This window comes from Bison bison, unplaced genomic scaffold (genome assembly GCF_000754665.1).
Source record: "Bison bison bison isolate TAMUID 2011002044 unplaced genomic scaffold, Bison_UMD1.0 scf7180017864295, whole genome shotgun sequence".
NCBI classification, from domain to species: domain Eukaryota; kingdom Metazoa; phylum Chordata; class Mammalia; order Artiodactyla; family Bovidae; genus Bison; species Bison bison.
In genome coordinates this window covers 8494140-8510109 of record NW_011494867.1, presented here as the reverse complement: position 1 = coordinate 8510109, position 15970 = coordinate 8494140, and positions in this window count along the sequence as shown.

Genomic DNA, 15970 nt, shown 5'->3' with positions numbered 1-15970 from the left:
GCACTGTATCCTACTGGTGAAGGGAAATCACCCAAACTGCTTAAAGGGACAGTTCAACATCTCATCTACGTTTTAAGAAGTTCGTTTTGGCCACAGTGGAGGATGGATTGCATTGAGGCCATAACTAAGGGAGCGAGACTTCTTAGAAAACTATTATAAAAACCATATAAAAGAGCCAGGATTCTCTTTCTTAAATTTTTTTAACCAGTGAGGGATGCAGGAATATTACATGACCATCTCTCCTGCTGCCTGGCAGTGTCTGGCACCTAAAAGAAACATAGACAATGATAGATGAATGAAACATACTTATTATATTACAGGCGATTCCTTTGAGCTCCAATTCTTTGCCCTTCCCTGCATCTAATCCATGCCTCATTAATGGTGGTGTTAACTCCCTCACTGCTGACTTTGGGCTTGACCATATGGCTTGCTTCGGCTAACAGAACAAGGTGATGGTGGCAGTGTGCAGATCTGAGTCTAGATCTTAAGGGCTCTCATGTGCTTCTGCTTGCTCACGTACACCTGTGCCATCCCCATGAAAAGAGCATACCCTGGCTATCCAACTGGTTCAAGGAGAACAAGAAACAGACGACGCTCAGCCACCCCCACCCATCCACAGATCTTCAGTGAGAAGCAGAGTCTAGCTTAGATTAGCCAAATCCCAACCAACCTATGGATCCAAAGGAATTAACGCTTACTACTGCATGCCATAGTGTGTGTGTGTTTGTTATCCAGCAACAGCTGACTGATACATAAAGGAACCCTCTTCTTGAGACTATGTGCAGCTCAGGAAATGGGCTAAATCTGTGGCCCCCAAGCTTTTAGGCACCAGGGACTGGTTTCCTGGAAGACAATTTTTCCATGAACTAGGAGGGAGAGGATGGTTTTGGAATGATTCAAGTGCATTACATTTATTTTGCACTTTATTTTCTATAATTATTACATCAGCTCCACCTCGGATCATCAGGCATTAGATCCTAGAGGTTGAGGACCCCTGGGCTAAGAGGTGAATACTTAAATTTAAGAGCATAAACATTTACACGGTATGACCGATGTTTCGTGTTTATAATTCCAAGCCCTTCATGATTTCTCAACTCACCAAATAGTCCTCTCTGTCAACCTGCCTAATCCATATCGGCTGTTTCTTTGCAAAACCCTAGGCTCCTATTTGAATATTTACTGCAAAGCCACTGAATCTGTCTCTGGCTGGTTTTCTTGTGCCAGTATAATTGTGAGGCCATCACTTAACAATTACTTGTGAAATTTTATTTACAATGAAAGGCAGATCCCTGAATGTTTGTAGTGGATAAATTTATTTACAATGCAATCCTAATCTGCCAATGCCTCTAGTAGATAAAATTGTGCTGCTCCTAGAAAGAGCAACCCACCCGGTTAATGGTTTTTGTGGTCTTTTATGAATAGACCGAGGTCAAGGCCACCATAATGAGCTGAGGAAAGTTAATCTGTGGAAGCAAGTTAAGCACAGAAAACTATATTTTAATGATTCTGAATGTGTGACAGCTGCAGGAAGTTAATCAAATGAGAACCAGAAAAGGCAAATCCAACACTCTTTTTTGTTTCTTAAGCTGAGCTTTTATGGAGTTCAAATGGCCAGCGTGCGATTTCCATGATGTCAGGGATGACATCTGTCTTTTTCTCCCGTGAACCTCCCTTGGCCACACACCGTCTGGCTCTGAGTAGACACTGAGTACATGCGAGTGGGCTGCATCGATAGAACAGTGCACGTGCGCAGGAGAGGGCCTGCTCGCCTGCACATCTGTTGTTTTCATTCTCATATTATTGCAGCAAACTACCAAACAATGCACCTCTAGTATCAGCATCCATCACCCAGAGCAGCGGCTCTCAAACTGTTGGCCCACTGTGTGTCCCCATTCAGTCCCCAAACTCCACGTGGACGTTTTGTCTACTGTTTCTATTGCATAAAATTCAAAAGTGAGTATGTCTTGAATTACAAAATTCTCTCCTAGCACATGATAGAAAAGGGAAATTGGTCACAGCCCCTAAGGACTTGCAAAGCTCTCCTCTGTCTCCGTCTCCAAATTCATCCTGTTTGCACTGTCCCCTTGCTCACTGCACCCTGCTCGTCCCTCAGTCATCAGGCAGGCCAAGCTTTTCCCTACACCTGAGCCTTCGCACATTCTAGTCTCTCTTTCTGGAAAGTTTGTTCCTCTACTTCCAGGTTGTTCATCCTCCCAGAATCTGTTTGTGCGTCACCTCTTCAGAGGAGAAGCCATCCCTCATCAGTTCATTTCCTTATTTATTCCCATCATTTGTCATTATTTCATTTTATTGTCCACTTCTTTCTATGTTTGTTTCCCTCACTACAGTAAGAGTTTCATGATGATAACTAAATATCTGTTTATGGATCATGGTACTCCAGGACCTAGAACTAGGCCTGGTCCATGACAGGCAGGCACTCAATAATCTTCTTTCTTTCTTTCTTTTAAAGAAATGAATGAGCACATGATCTATGGCCAATGAGAACAGATGGACCAATGGATCTCCAGATGCATTAATCTCTTAGGAGTACCACGCAGAGTCCAATGGCTGAAGACTGCAGAACGCTGCTGGAGAAGCACTGTGCAAAAATATGGTCAGGATTAGGTGCGCACACCTCAGTCTTATGTTGTGTAAACCATGAGGTCAAGGATCCAGGGGCCCTGGGAGTGAACCAATTAAACTACTGTCTATCCTCTTTGCAAAGAACAAGGTGCCCCGCTAGGTGAACTCAGGAACCGGTTTTCCCAAGGGTGAAGAGAAGAAAACTCTGAGGCTGACGGGACACTTGAGGATGATGTGGAAGAGTATTTTCACGCTATTTTCTCTTACTTCGCAGGTCAGGAATTCATCTAAAGCCTTTCAAAGTGCCAGGTTCCTGTGCACGTAATGAATCTACTGATTCACTCGTTGTCCCCCGGAAACTCTGAGGACCACAGAATGTCAAAAGAGAAGACAAAGAATTCTCATTGCTTCTCATGGAGCCTGAAGGGGGAAGAGGCAAGTCTTCACAAATTCCCAGAAGATGCTCATGATCCAGTTATTATTCCCTGGGGGCCAAAGGGTTATTTATTTTAGGACTTCCCTAACTTAATTGGTCCCAGCTAACAGGCCTTCTATGCCCGTGAATCATGCCTCTCTTTATGTGGAAAGTAGAATAGGACAACTATTTATTCATTTCTTTGTTCACTCACTCATTTGGCAGTTATTTTGATAATAAGTGGCAAGATATAGTAAAAAAGGAAAATAAAATAGGATTATTTTTCTGGAATCAAGGTAAGTAATTGATCCCTAGATTGCGAGACTCTTCCAACTCCCCATCTGACTTCCAATTAAAGCATGAGTATCAAGCATCTCGGAGAAGGCAATGGCACCCCACTCCAGTACTCTTGCCTGGAGAGTCCCATGGACGGAGGAGCCTGGTAGGCTCCAGTCCATGGGGTCGCTAAGAGTCAGACACAACTGAGCGACTTCACTTTCACTTTTCACTTTCATGCATTGGAGAAGGAAATGCCAACCCACTCCAGTGTTCTTGCCTGGAGAATCCCAGGGACAGAGGAGCCTAGTGGGCTGCCGTCTATGGCATCGCACAGAGTCGGACACGACTGAAGCGACTTAGCAGCAGCAGCAGCAGCATCAAGCATCTAGTATGAACTAGGCATTATTTTACTTAGCAGTGAATGACAGCAGCTTTGTTCTTGGCTTTTGTTCCTGTATCTGTTCCTGGTATACACATAAAACCTTCAGTGACTCCCCACTGCCTTCAGTTCCAAAGCCCTAACTTGGCATTCAGCATCATACATAACAATTCCACCAGGCTGCTCTGCTTTATCTCCCCAGCATGACTCAGGCACCAGCCATACAGAACGTTCTACCGCACCTCATGCAAGGCTACTGCATCCCACAGGACCTCTGCATGTATTGCTTCCTTGGATTTCTCTTGTGCTGGCCTAGGTCCACGTGCTGGGTCATAGCTAATGGTTAAGGACCAATCCTCTCAAATGCCACTTCCTCCAGGAAGTCGCCTCAGATCTACCCAGGCTGAGTTAATTGTACTTAGACCATGTCATAATTAATTTACTGGGGTCCCTCACTGGACTACCAGCTTCTTAAGGTAAGGAACCAAGTCTGATTCACACCTACATCCTCAAAAAGCCCAGTGCCAAACACACTTCAAAAGAATATCTATATATTGATACATGCACATTTGATATTCTTAGGAGCTGGGATCTTTGTTAAGTGCCAAGCACTCTTCCGAGTACTTCACACTCATGTTTTGTTTTTTTGTTGTTGTTGTTCTTGTTGTTAAACACTTGAATATCTTAAGTGGCTCTTTACGAAATATGATTATCCCCTCTTACTGGTGACCGATGACAGACAAACCTGTGCTGGAGGGTGGGGATGGGTGTATAGAAGGGAAAGCACTGAACAGGGAGTCCACGCATCTGAGTCCTACGCCAGTCTCCACGGCCTACCTGTGCCTCAGCAGGGAATACGTCAGTTCTTTCCAAGCCTCAGTTTTCTTGCTTGTTAATAAGCACAGCCTTTGGCGTCAGATACGCAAGCTTTAAGTTCCATTCTGTCACTTTCTAGGCAAGCTAACTTAACTCATCACCAATTGAGCTCTTGCCATCTGCCAAGTTCTAAGCTGCGTGGTGGGAATAATTAAAGAAAAGTAGCATTAATCGAGAATTGTTTTATTTAAAATTTTACTATTTTATTATTACTTATTTTATGTATTTGAAATACCTTTTATTTTTATTTAATTATTTCTTATAACTATAATTAATTAGTAGCTAACTTTCATTGATAATAGTGATAGTTCACTGGTCTAAGCACTCTTTAAATAGCAAAATTTGAACCACGTCTTCCAAGTGCCATTCTTCATAAATCTATTTAGAATCAAGCTTAAAAATCACCACCAGCAAATCATTTTCATAGCCTATATGGAAACTGAACATTCTTCTATTTAATTTTTCAGCACTGCTTTATTATAAGACATAGGTTGCAAAAAATAATAAGCTATTTGTATTGTAAGCTGAAAAGAATGAGAATCGTAGAGTAGATCCGCAGCAATCTCTTCTGAGGATGGCAAGAAAAATAGACATTTCAACTGTGCCTTTAGATTCGCAGTCAGGTTGATGGAAACAAATAGCCCCAGGTCATTCACCTTAAAACCTAAATAAAGAAACAGTCGGCCAACTAGGGGTGTAGAATTGGTATAGAATTTAAAGGCTCAAGAGACAGTTTTCTATGATAGTTAACCTGGGGTATCCTCTAATGCACATTAATGAAGACTCCTTTATGTACAGTTGGGAAGGTCCCCCGGAGGAGGAAATGGCAACCTACTCCAGTATTTTTGCCTGGAGAATCCCATGGACAGAGGAGCCTGGCGGGCTACAGTCCATGGGGTCACAAAAAGTCAGACACGACGGAGCGACTAATCCTTAAGCACTCTTTATGTGTCAGATTATTTAATACTTATGAAAATTCAAGAGGCTGGTTCTATTTCTACCTCCACTTACTTAGTCCAAATGAGTAAACTAAGGCATACAAGTAGTTGACAAAGAGCTTGAATCTGGACCCCTCAATTACAGAACACTGTCTCTTAACCAGCTCGTCAACCGTTTCTCTTTGTATGTTAATTAAGAGACAGACCCTGCCTCTCACCTTGCAGAAATGCCAACTCCTCACAAATCTTGGATGTCTCTTAAGCAAAAGGGGCTGCTGAGAGTTTCTACTTCACAGTTTGCTATACAATGGACTTTACTCATGCAAAACTCCTCAGTTCAGTTCTGTCGCTCAGTCGTGTCCGACTCTTTGCGACCCCATGAATCGAAGCACACCAGGCCTCCCTATCCATCACCAACTCCCGGAGTTTACTCAGATTCACGTCCATCGAGTCAGTGATGCCATCCAGCCATCTCATCTTCTGTCGTTCCCCTTCTCCTCCTGTCCCCAATCCCTCCTAGCATCAGTCTTTTCCAATGAGTCAACTCTTCGCATGAGGTGACCAAAGTACTGGAGTTTCAGCTTTAGCATCATTCCTTCCAAAGAAATCCCAGGGCTGATCTCCTTCACAATGGACTGGTTGGATCTCCTTGAAGTCCAAGGGACTCTCAAGAGTCTTCTCCAACACCACAGTTCAAAAGCATCAATTCTTCAGCGCTCAGCCTTCTTCACAGTCCAGCTGTCACATCCATACATGACCACAGGAAAAACCATAGCCTTGACTAGACAGACCTTTGTTGGCAAAGTGATGTCTCTGCTTTTGAATATGCTATCTAGGTTGGTCATAACTTTCCTTCCAAGGACCTCTTTCATGAGTGGGTTGGGCTAGCTGTTCCACAGACCATCCCTTCAATCCTCGTGTTCTATGAAACCAGCCTGAACTTAAGGACCTCACACAACCACCCAGCAGTTTGAGAAGGAGAAGACAGTGGTCATCAAGGTTTTGGAACTGGGCACCTGTACAGTTTAAGGGATTGTCCACTGAAGCTCCAATACTTTGGCTACCTGATGCAAAGAGCTGACTCGCTGGGAAAAAAACCCTGATATTGGGAAAAATTGAAGGCAAAAGGGGAAAAGGGAAGCAGAGGATGAGACAGTTGGATGGCATCACCAACTCAATGGACATGAACTTGAGAGCAAACTCTGGAAGATAGTGGAGGACAGGGAAGCCTGGCGTGCTGCCGTCCATGGGGTCGCAAAGAGCTGGACAGGACTTAGGCACTGGACAACGACAACCACTGAAGTTTTAAATGTCTCAGTCTCAGCCGATGAGGTGTACTGAGCAGTGGTAACCGGCCAGAAGATGGTAAAGCTCTCACTGACTCCAGAGAGCCGCCACCAAAGAGCTCTAGCTCCAGGGCCTGGCCACATGGTGAGGGCCACATCTTGCCCTCAAGATGGAAAGAACCAGAGAACCAGACTGCACAGTTCTGGTTGGATCAGCCCTATCTCTCGGTTACATCAATCATAGGTTCCTTACGGTCAGAAACCTTGGGGGTACCCGGGTGTCCTGGAGGAGAAAGTACACCATACAAAGCAATAATAATGTCACTAGCAGGCACATACCCTCAGTATCTTGCAGATATAATACTCCTTAATCCTCAGAAAGTTAATATCACCATTACTATCGTAAAACATCACTGCTATGCTCACAATTTTTGAAAGATTAGGTGGGTAGCCCATTATTACTAAGAACTAATCAAGAATACAATTAGGGTCCACAGGATAATAAGACTTTAATTCTTTCATTTATCCATTCATTCTCTCAACCATTAAAAAGAATTGATTGTCTCCCTTTCCCAGGCCAAACACTGTTCCAGGAAATAGAATACAGTCATGAACAAAACAGATGACAGTCCCAGATAAGGAAATTGAATTCTAGTGACGCGGATGGTGGGGGAAGCCAATAAACAACATAAAAAATGTGAGATAAAATAAATACTGACCTGTACTCTGGTGAAACACAGGCAGGAAAGGAGGAGTAAGCACAAGAGAAGAGACTTAGAATTCCATAACAATGTATATTTCATAATTACTCTGTGCTGGGTGTCATCTAAGCATTTTGCATGCATGTACTCAGTGAATCCTTCCAGCCATCCTAGGAGGTAAATCCTATTATTTGGATCTTGTTAGAGGTGAAACTGTGAGTCACAGAGAGTTAGAGGCTTCACTTACCCAGGGTCCTGCAGCTAACAAGGGGCAGAGCCAGCACTTGACCTCTAGCTGTCTGGTTTAAGTTACTCCCTTAAGCCAGCTGAGGTGTGCAACAGCCTCAGTACAGGATAGCTCATCTGGACTGCTTTAGGTACACATTTCAGTTCAGTTCAGTCACTCAGTCGTGTCCGACTCTTTGTGACCCCATGGACTGCAACACAACAGGCGTCCCTGTCCATCACCAACTCCCAGAGCTTACTCAAACTCATGTCCATCAAGTTGGTGATGCCATCCAACCATCTCATCCTCTGTTACCCTCCTCTCCTTTTGCCTTCAATCTTTCCCAGCATCAGAGTTTTTACCAATGAGTCAGCTCTTTGCATCAAGTGGCCAAAGTATTGGAGTTTCAGCTTTAGCATCAGTCCTTCCAATGTATATTCAGGATTGATTTCCATTAGGATTGACTGGTTGGAGCTCTTTGTCAAGAGTCTCTCCAGCCACAGTTCAAGAGCTTTAATTCTTCAGTGCTCAGCTTTCTCTGTGGTCCAACTCTCACATCCACACATGACTACTGGAAAAACCATAGCTTTGACTAGATGGACTTTTGTTGGCAAAGCAATGTCTCTGTTTTTTAACACACTGTCTAGGTTGGCTATAGCTTTTCTTCTGAGGAGCAAGTGTCTTTTAATTTCATGACTGCAGGTACCATCTGCAGTGATTTTGGAGCCCAAGAAAATAAAGTCTGTCACCGTTTCCATTGTTTCCCCATCTATTTGCCAGGAAGTGATGGGACCACATGCCATTTTCTTAGTTTTTTGAATGTTGAGTTTTAAGCCAGCTTTTTCACTCTCCTCTTTCACTTTCATCAAGAGACTCTTTAGTTCCTCTCGACTTTTTGCCATAAGGTTGGTGTCATCTGCATGTCTGAGGTTACTGATTTCTCCGAGCAGTCTTGATTCCAGCTTGTGCTTCATCCAGTCCGGCATTTCTCATGATGTACTCTGCACAAGTTAAATAAGCAGGGTGACGATATACAGCCTTGTTGTACTCCTTTCCTAAGGTGGAACCAGTCTGTTGTTCCATGTCCAGTTCTAACTGTTGCTTCTGACCTGCATATCCAAGATGGCAGAGTAAAAGGATGTGTGCTCATCTTCTCCTGTGAGAACTCATTGGCGAACAACCATCTATAGGAGAATGTTGGATCCCACCAAAAAAAGATACTCCACGTCTAAGGGCAAAGGAGAAGCCCCAACAAGATGGTAGGAGGGGTGAAACCACGTTTAGAATCAAAACCGCATACCTGCCAGAGATGCTCAGAGGGCTCAAACAAAATGTTGTGCACACCAGGACCCAGAGACCCCACAGAGACTGAGCCAGACCTGCCTTTGAGCGTTCGAGCATCTCCTTAGGTGGCATGGGTCAGCAGTGGCCTGGCGCAAGGACAGGGACTCTGGCTGCAGCAGACCAAGGAGGCCCAGCATGTGGCATAAGCCCTCTTGGAGAAGGTTAGACAATGGGTTAGACTAGCCCCACCACAGTGCCACCGAGCAGACAACCCACAAACTGGAGAACAATTATACCAAAAAAGTTCTCACACTGTTATGAAAGTTTCACTGTTATGATAGATCTAGGGCCCACAACAGATTTCCCAACCTGGGGATCCAGCAAAGGGCCTGAGAACCCCCAGGGAATTTGACCTTGGAGGCCAGTGGGACTTGATTACAGCACTTCCCCAGGACTGGGAAACAGACTCTTGGAGGGCACAAATAAAACCTTGTGTGCACCAGGACCCAGGAGAAAGGAGCAGTGACCCCCCAGGAGACTGACCCAGGCCTGCTGTGGGTGTCCAGCAGTCTCCGGCGGAGGCGTGGGTTGACACCGAATACAACAGTGCTAGCATAAGCCCTTCTGAAGGAGGTTGTCATTACCCCTACCATAGGTTGGCCTCAGGCCAAACAACAGGGAGGGAACATAGCCCTACCCATCAACAGAAAATTGGATTAAAGATCTATTGAACACGGCCCATCAGAACAAGACCCCGGTTCCCTCACAGGCAGTCCTTCCCATTAGGGAGCTTCCACAAGCCTCTTATCCTTATCCACCAGAGGACAGACAGAATGGAAACCACAATTATAGAAAACTAACCAAACTGATCACATGGACCACAGCCTTGTCTAACTCAATGAAACTATGAGCCATGTCATGTAGGGCCACCCAAGACAGACAGGTCATGGTGGAGAGTTCTGACAAAAGGAGTCCCCTGGAGAAGGGAATGGGAAACCGCTTCAGTATTCTTGCCATGGTTCTCAAGGTACACTTTTGGGAGTCCCCTTCCCCTGTGTCTGCTCCATTCTTCCTTTCCTCTGCCCCTCTTTCTTTCTTCCTCCCAGGCTTCCAGGTCCATGTGGTTACTGCATTCCCAAAGGAGCTGAGCTGGGATTTGAATTCAGGACTATTCAGGACCCTGAAGCTCTTAGCCACTAGACTTTGCTATTATTTCAAAGAGCATAGCTGTGCTGGGCAGCAAATACATGCTTAATTAAATAGTGCCTTGAAAAATGAAGGGACAGGTGGATCAGTAAGGCCCAAAGAAATGGGCAGATGTACACAGGCATGAAAGCCAAATAAAACAAGAAAGGCAGCATGTGCGTGAAAAGAGCAGCAAGGGCCAGCACAGTCTGGGCCGTGAACAACTTTGGAAACACCTGGAACCAAATAGTCTTCCCAAATATTTCTGTAAATACAAGTTTGCAACCTCCTGGCCGGGCAGACCTAACTTTGTTTTTCAACTGCAGTTTGATAGGAGTCCCTGGCAGGGCTTTTTTCCTTTTATAGAAAAGGACAAGTGTGTCTGGGGGGACATAATTTGGGAGAGGCACCTGGTCAAGCTGAGACCGGCACCTGGGGAGGCAAGAAGGCGCCCTTGAGAGAAGCCGAAATGCCGAGGTGACGGGAGAGAGAATTGTGCTGCTAATCCCTCACACCCACCGGGACTTTACCAGCTCCTAATCACCTAATAGCAGGGCACATAATTGGCAGAAAAGATTGCCCTGCCCTTTACGCATGTATCTGCAATGACTTTTCCAACCAGGGCGATAAGTGGCATGATTGGTTTCCTTCTGCCAACGCAGCCGCTGCTTGGCGCCAGGGGCCTTTCTCCTGAAGCTGCGGTGGGCGCCGCGGGTCACAGGCTCAACAGCCCCCCAGCAAATGATCATCTTCCATCACCGAGGAGAAAATCCCCAATTCCTAGCTAGGGCCTGACCTCACCCGCTGCCTCCCTCCTTCACACACTCTGCTTCACTCCAGCTTCCTCGCTGGGCTCCGGCACAGTCACCCCAGCTTGCTCTTGTCTCTGTACTTACCTTTGCCACATCCTCTGCCCGTTTCTCCTCTTGCTTTCTATAGATCTGGGCTCACAGCTCACCTCCTCAGAGAAACCTTCCATAAACACTCTTATCTATGATCAACTCAGGGAACTCAAAGCAGGGCTCAGTAACAACCTAGAGGGGTGGCATGGGGAGGGAGGTGGGAGGGATGTTCAAGTGTGAGGGGACGTGGGTAAACCTATGGCTGACTCGGGTTGACGTTTGGTAGAAACCAATGCAACACAGGAAAGCAATTATCTTCAAATAAAAATAAACACGCACGATTTCTCTCTCCCACTCCCTAACCCCGGGTTACACCTCTCATTCCTGGTCTTCTTCATATCACATAGCACAGTGCGGTGCCGTGTCTTACTTGTGTCTGTCCACGGGTTTATTATCTGTTCCCTAGTCTGGATGAAAACTCTATGAAGGAGGCCTTCGACTTGATCATCAGTGCATCCTCAGTGTCCAGAAAGGAAGCCTGTGCCAGCGTGAGCTCACAACGAACATTACTGAAAGGAGAGGTTGGACGGTGAGTAGATGCAACACTGCAGACACGACACATGCCATGCCAGGGGGTGTGTGCTTTATGAGCACAGCAAAATTATTTGAGTGGAAGCAGAGAATATGCACTCTGGAGACCCATGGGCCTGGATTTACAGCTAAGTTCTGACTTTTAGAAGTTCTGGTCCATCCTCTTGCACCAACCTGAGCGCCAGTTTCATTATCAGTAAACTGAGAATGAAAATAGTAGCTCTCTCATTCAACCATTGCTTGAATTATCTGAGGCAATGCTTATACAACCCACAACCCTGTACCTGGCATATAAATGATTAAAGCAATTCAATGAATAGTAATAGATACTGGTATTTCCATGCATCCCATGAGGATGGAAAGAGAAAGAGGTATCCATAGCAGCTGAGCACCTGCAAGATGGATGGTATGTGCTGTCCTGTGCCAAGTCGCTTCAGTGGTATCTGACTCTTTGTGACCCTATGGACTGTAGCCTGCCAGGCTCCTCTGCCCAGGTGGATTCTCCAGACAAGAATACTGGAGTGGGTTGCCATACCCTCCCCACGTGGATGGTATCCCCCTAGCTAATCCTACCTGCCTAAACTTCTTCCCAAGCTGTCTTCTGAAACAGGCACGCTCTCCCTGGTTTCTAGATGAGAAAACGGAGGCGCCTGGAAACCACATGGTTTGTCCAGCGTCCTTCAGTTCCTAAGTGACGGATCCAGATCACAAAGCCAGGCTCTCTGCTTTTTCATTACAGTAGGTTGCTTTTCTTGAAAATAAAAACAGAGCACAGAAAACAAACAGGACATGGACACAAGCAGCCCCAGGGTGTGGAAACTTTATTTTGAGGCTCAGTTTAAATTCTCCCAAGTCCTTCTTCATGACAGCTCCAGTAGAAAAGGATTACCCTTGGGTAGCATTGCTGGATAAAATACAGGATGCTTAATTAAATATACATATCAGATAAATAAAAAAATATTTTTTGTATAACCATTATTGCATAATTAATTCTCTCTCCCCTCCTCTTTTCTCTTTCCACCAGCTTCCTCCTTCCTTTTCTCTCTCTTTTTTTTGTTCAGCTGGCAACTTTATAGGCAGCCTTGTATTTCTTTACCGCACTTTACAGCCCCTCCAGGTGTGCATTTATGAACTAACCAGTGCCCCCCACCAGGCGGGAAGTTTGCAGGGAGATTCTGGAGTGTCCATCCAATCTATGGCCTGCCTGTCTGATAATGACCTTACCCCACCCGCAAGGGTAGGCCCCCTCCAAAATTCTACCTGACTACCTGGGAAGGATCCCAAGCCACTCCTGCCAATTCAATTCTCTCTCTTGAGAATATGAACCACGAAAGTGGAAGATGGAGCTAAGTCAAATCAATGAACCAGGAAACAGTCCAGTAAATTTCTCTTTCTTTTCTTTTTCTCTTTCATTTTTTGGGTTTGCTTTTGCTTGGTTTGCTTATTTTATTTCAAGTGGGATTTTGGCTTTTATAGCCAAATCAGTCTTAACTAGGCCATACCTCTCTTGTGGCCATTTACCCAGAGGAGATATAAAATGACCCACATTTTTAAGCACCTAGATGAAGACATTACTGTCTTTTTAAAATTCTCTAATGTTATTTCCTCAATTGGCTGCATTTTATTTTAAATCAGAAAAAAATACTATCCAGAGCCCATCTTATGGAAAAGGTGACATGATTTAATGTCTTGAAAATAACAGTAATTCTAAGTGTCATCAGCTTTGACGAGTGCCCTCCATCCAGTCTTCACATACCGTCTGGATGGCAAGGCACATAAACTGGGAGGGAAGAAAACTGGCTTCTCTGAAGGACGTGAAAACCACACCCTAGGCTTCCTGTATGGGGTGGGTCTCTCACGGCAAGGGCCAGACTCCTTCATGGCCCTGCATCTGTGGCCTCATCCTAGCCTAGTCAATGCATTTCTTACATACCCTGGGAGTAAGGAAGCACCAGCAGCATCCTTTCCCCCCCAGTTTTAGAAAGGAAATTGGAGAGTTCTAGACAGAATATGGAACTGCTTATGCCAGTCATAGAGGCTTAAGTCCCTCTAAATATATCTGAGCAGCAGCCACGTCTGTAACAACTGTAAAGTCCCTCTCACTTGGCCCCCAGACCTGGCCCTGACCCTGGCCACCCCAGCCCTGCCCAGCTCCTGATCCTTATGGTCTGGCTTTTATTTGTGGTCTCATGCTCAAATGACTGCGGTGACAATCCGCAGTCAACTGAACTTCATGTCACATATTCTGAAATTGAAAAATCTCAACTAACAAGAGAGCTAGAGTGTTTTACTCTGCTTGATCCCCACCATGACCCCTTTATAGATCTTCAAAGTCTTACTCTCTTGGAAAAATGCTACAGCCCATTTAGAGACCCTGCATGTTCTACTGGACAAATATAGTGACTTCTTTCAAAGACATGCCATCTGTATGCTTTTCAAAAAGCCTTTTTGAAGTTTGCTAACTTATGGCAAGGGCCACCTTCCTCTCCTCTGCTGAGAATCACAAGACTTCATCTTTTCCCCACAATGTCACAAGACCCCTCCTCTCCTGATGTCCACAGGGCAACATCCACAGGGGCCTTTGGTTGTGTTCATGGACTTTCTTAAGCCTGAAACTTGACGAAGTGAAGGATCTGGGATACAGAATTCCAAGGCCTCTGAATGGTGAGCACTTTCCTCTTTTCCTTCCCACAACATGATTTAAATAAACTACAAACTTTTCTTTAAAAAAAAAAAAATCAATCTTCCCCCCACCCCGCTTTTACTCTATATATTAAAAGCAAAAATTGGCTTTTCTAGTTTCAACTGGCAGCTCTCCCTGGCACCAAGTTCATACCACTGTATTAGTTAACTACTGTTGCCCCAGAATTCAGTGGCTTAAAATAAGACTAAACATTTATTATCACTCAGAGTTCCTATTGGTTAGAAATTCAGGAGCAACTTAGCTGGATAATTCTGACTTGGGGATTTCTGTTAGGGCCAAGAAACAGACCAGGACTACAGTCATCTGAAGGCTTGACTGGGATTGTTCAGTAGTTAGTCCAGTTCAGTCGCTCAGTCATATTTGACTCTTTGTGACCCTATGGACTGCAGCACGCCAGGCTTCCCTGTCTATCACCAACTCCTGGAGCTTACTCGAATTCATGTCCATTGAGTCAGTGATGCCATCCAACCATCTCATCCTCTGTCATCCCCTTCTCCTCCCCAGCATCAATCTTCCCCAGCAGCAGGGTCTTTTCCAAGGAGTCAGTTCTTCATATCAGGTGGCCAGAGTATTGGAATTTCACCTTCAGCAGTAGTCCTTCCAATGAATATTCAGGACTGATTTCCCTTAGGATTGACTGGTTGGATCTCCTTGCAGTCCAAGGGACTCTCAAGAGTCTTCTCCAACACCGCAGTTCAAAAGCATCAATTCTTCGGCTCTCAGCTTTCTTTATAGTCCAACTCTCACAATTCATACATGACTACTGGAAAAACCATAGTTTTGACTAGATGGACCTTTTTGGCAAAGTAATGCTTTCTAATATGCTGTCTATGTAGATCATAGCTTTTCTTCCAAGGAGCAAGTGTCTTTTAATTTCATGGCTGCAGTCACCATCTGCAGTGATTTTGGAGCTCAAAAAAATAAAGTCTCTCACTGTTTCCATTGTTTACCCATCTATTTGCCATGAAGTCATGGGACCAAATGCCATGATCTTAGTTTTCTGAATGTTGAGCTTTAAGCCAACTTTTGCACTCTCCTCTTTCACTTTCAAGAGGCTCTTTAGTTCCTTTTTGCTTCCTGCCATAAGGGTGGTGTTATCTGCATATCTGAGGTTATTGATATTTCTCTCTGCAATCTTGATTCTAGCTTGTGCTTCATCCAGCTCGGCATTTCACATGATGTACTCTGCATATAAATTAAATAAACAGGGTGACTACAGACAGCCTTGACGTATTCTTTTACCGATTTGGAACCAGTCTGTTGTTCCATGTCCAGTTCTAACTGTTGGTTCTTAACCTGCATATAGATTTCTCAGGAGGCAGGTTAGGTAGTCTGATATTGCCATCTCTTTAAGAATTTTCCACAGTTTGTTGTGATCCGCACACTCAAAGGTTTTGCCGTAGTCAATAGAGCAGAAGTAGATGTTTTTCTGGAACTCTCTTGCTTTTTCTATGATCCAATGGATGTTGACAATTTGATCTCTGGTTCCTCTGCTTTTTCTAAATCCAGTTTGGACATGTGGAAATTCACGGTTCACATACTGTTGAAGCCTGGCTCAGAGAATTTTGAGCATTACTTTGCTAGCGTGTGAGATGAGTGTAGTAGTTTGAACATTCTTTGGCATTGCCTTTCTTAGGGATTGGAATGAAAACTGACCTTTTCCAGTCCTGTGGCCACTGCT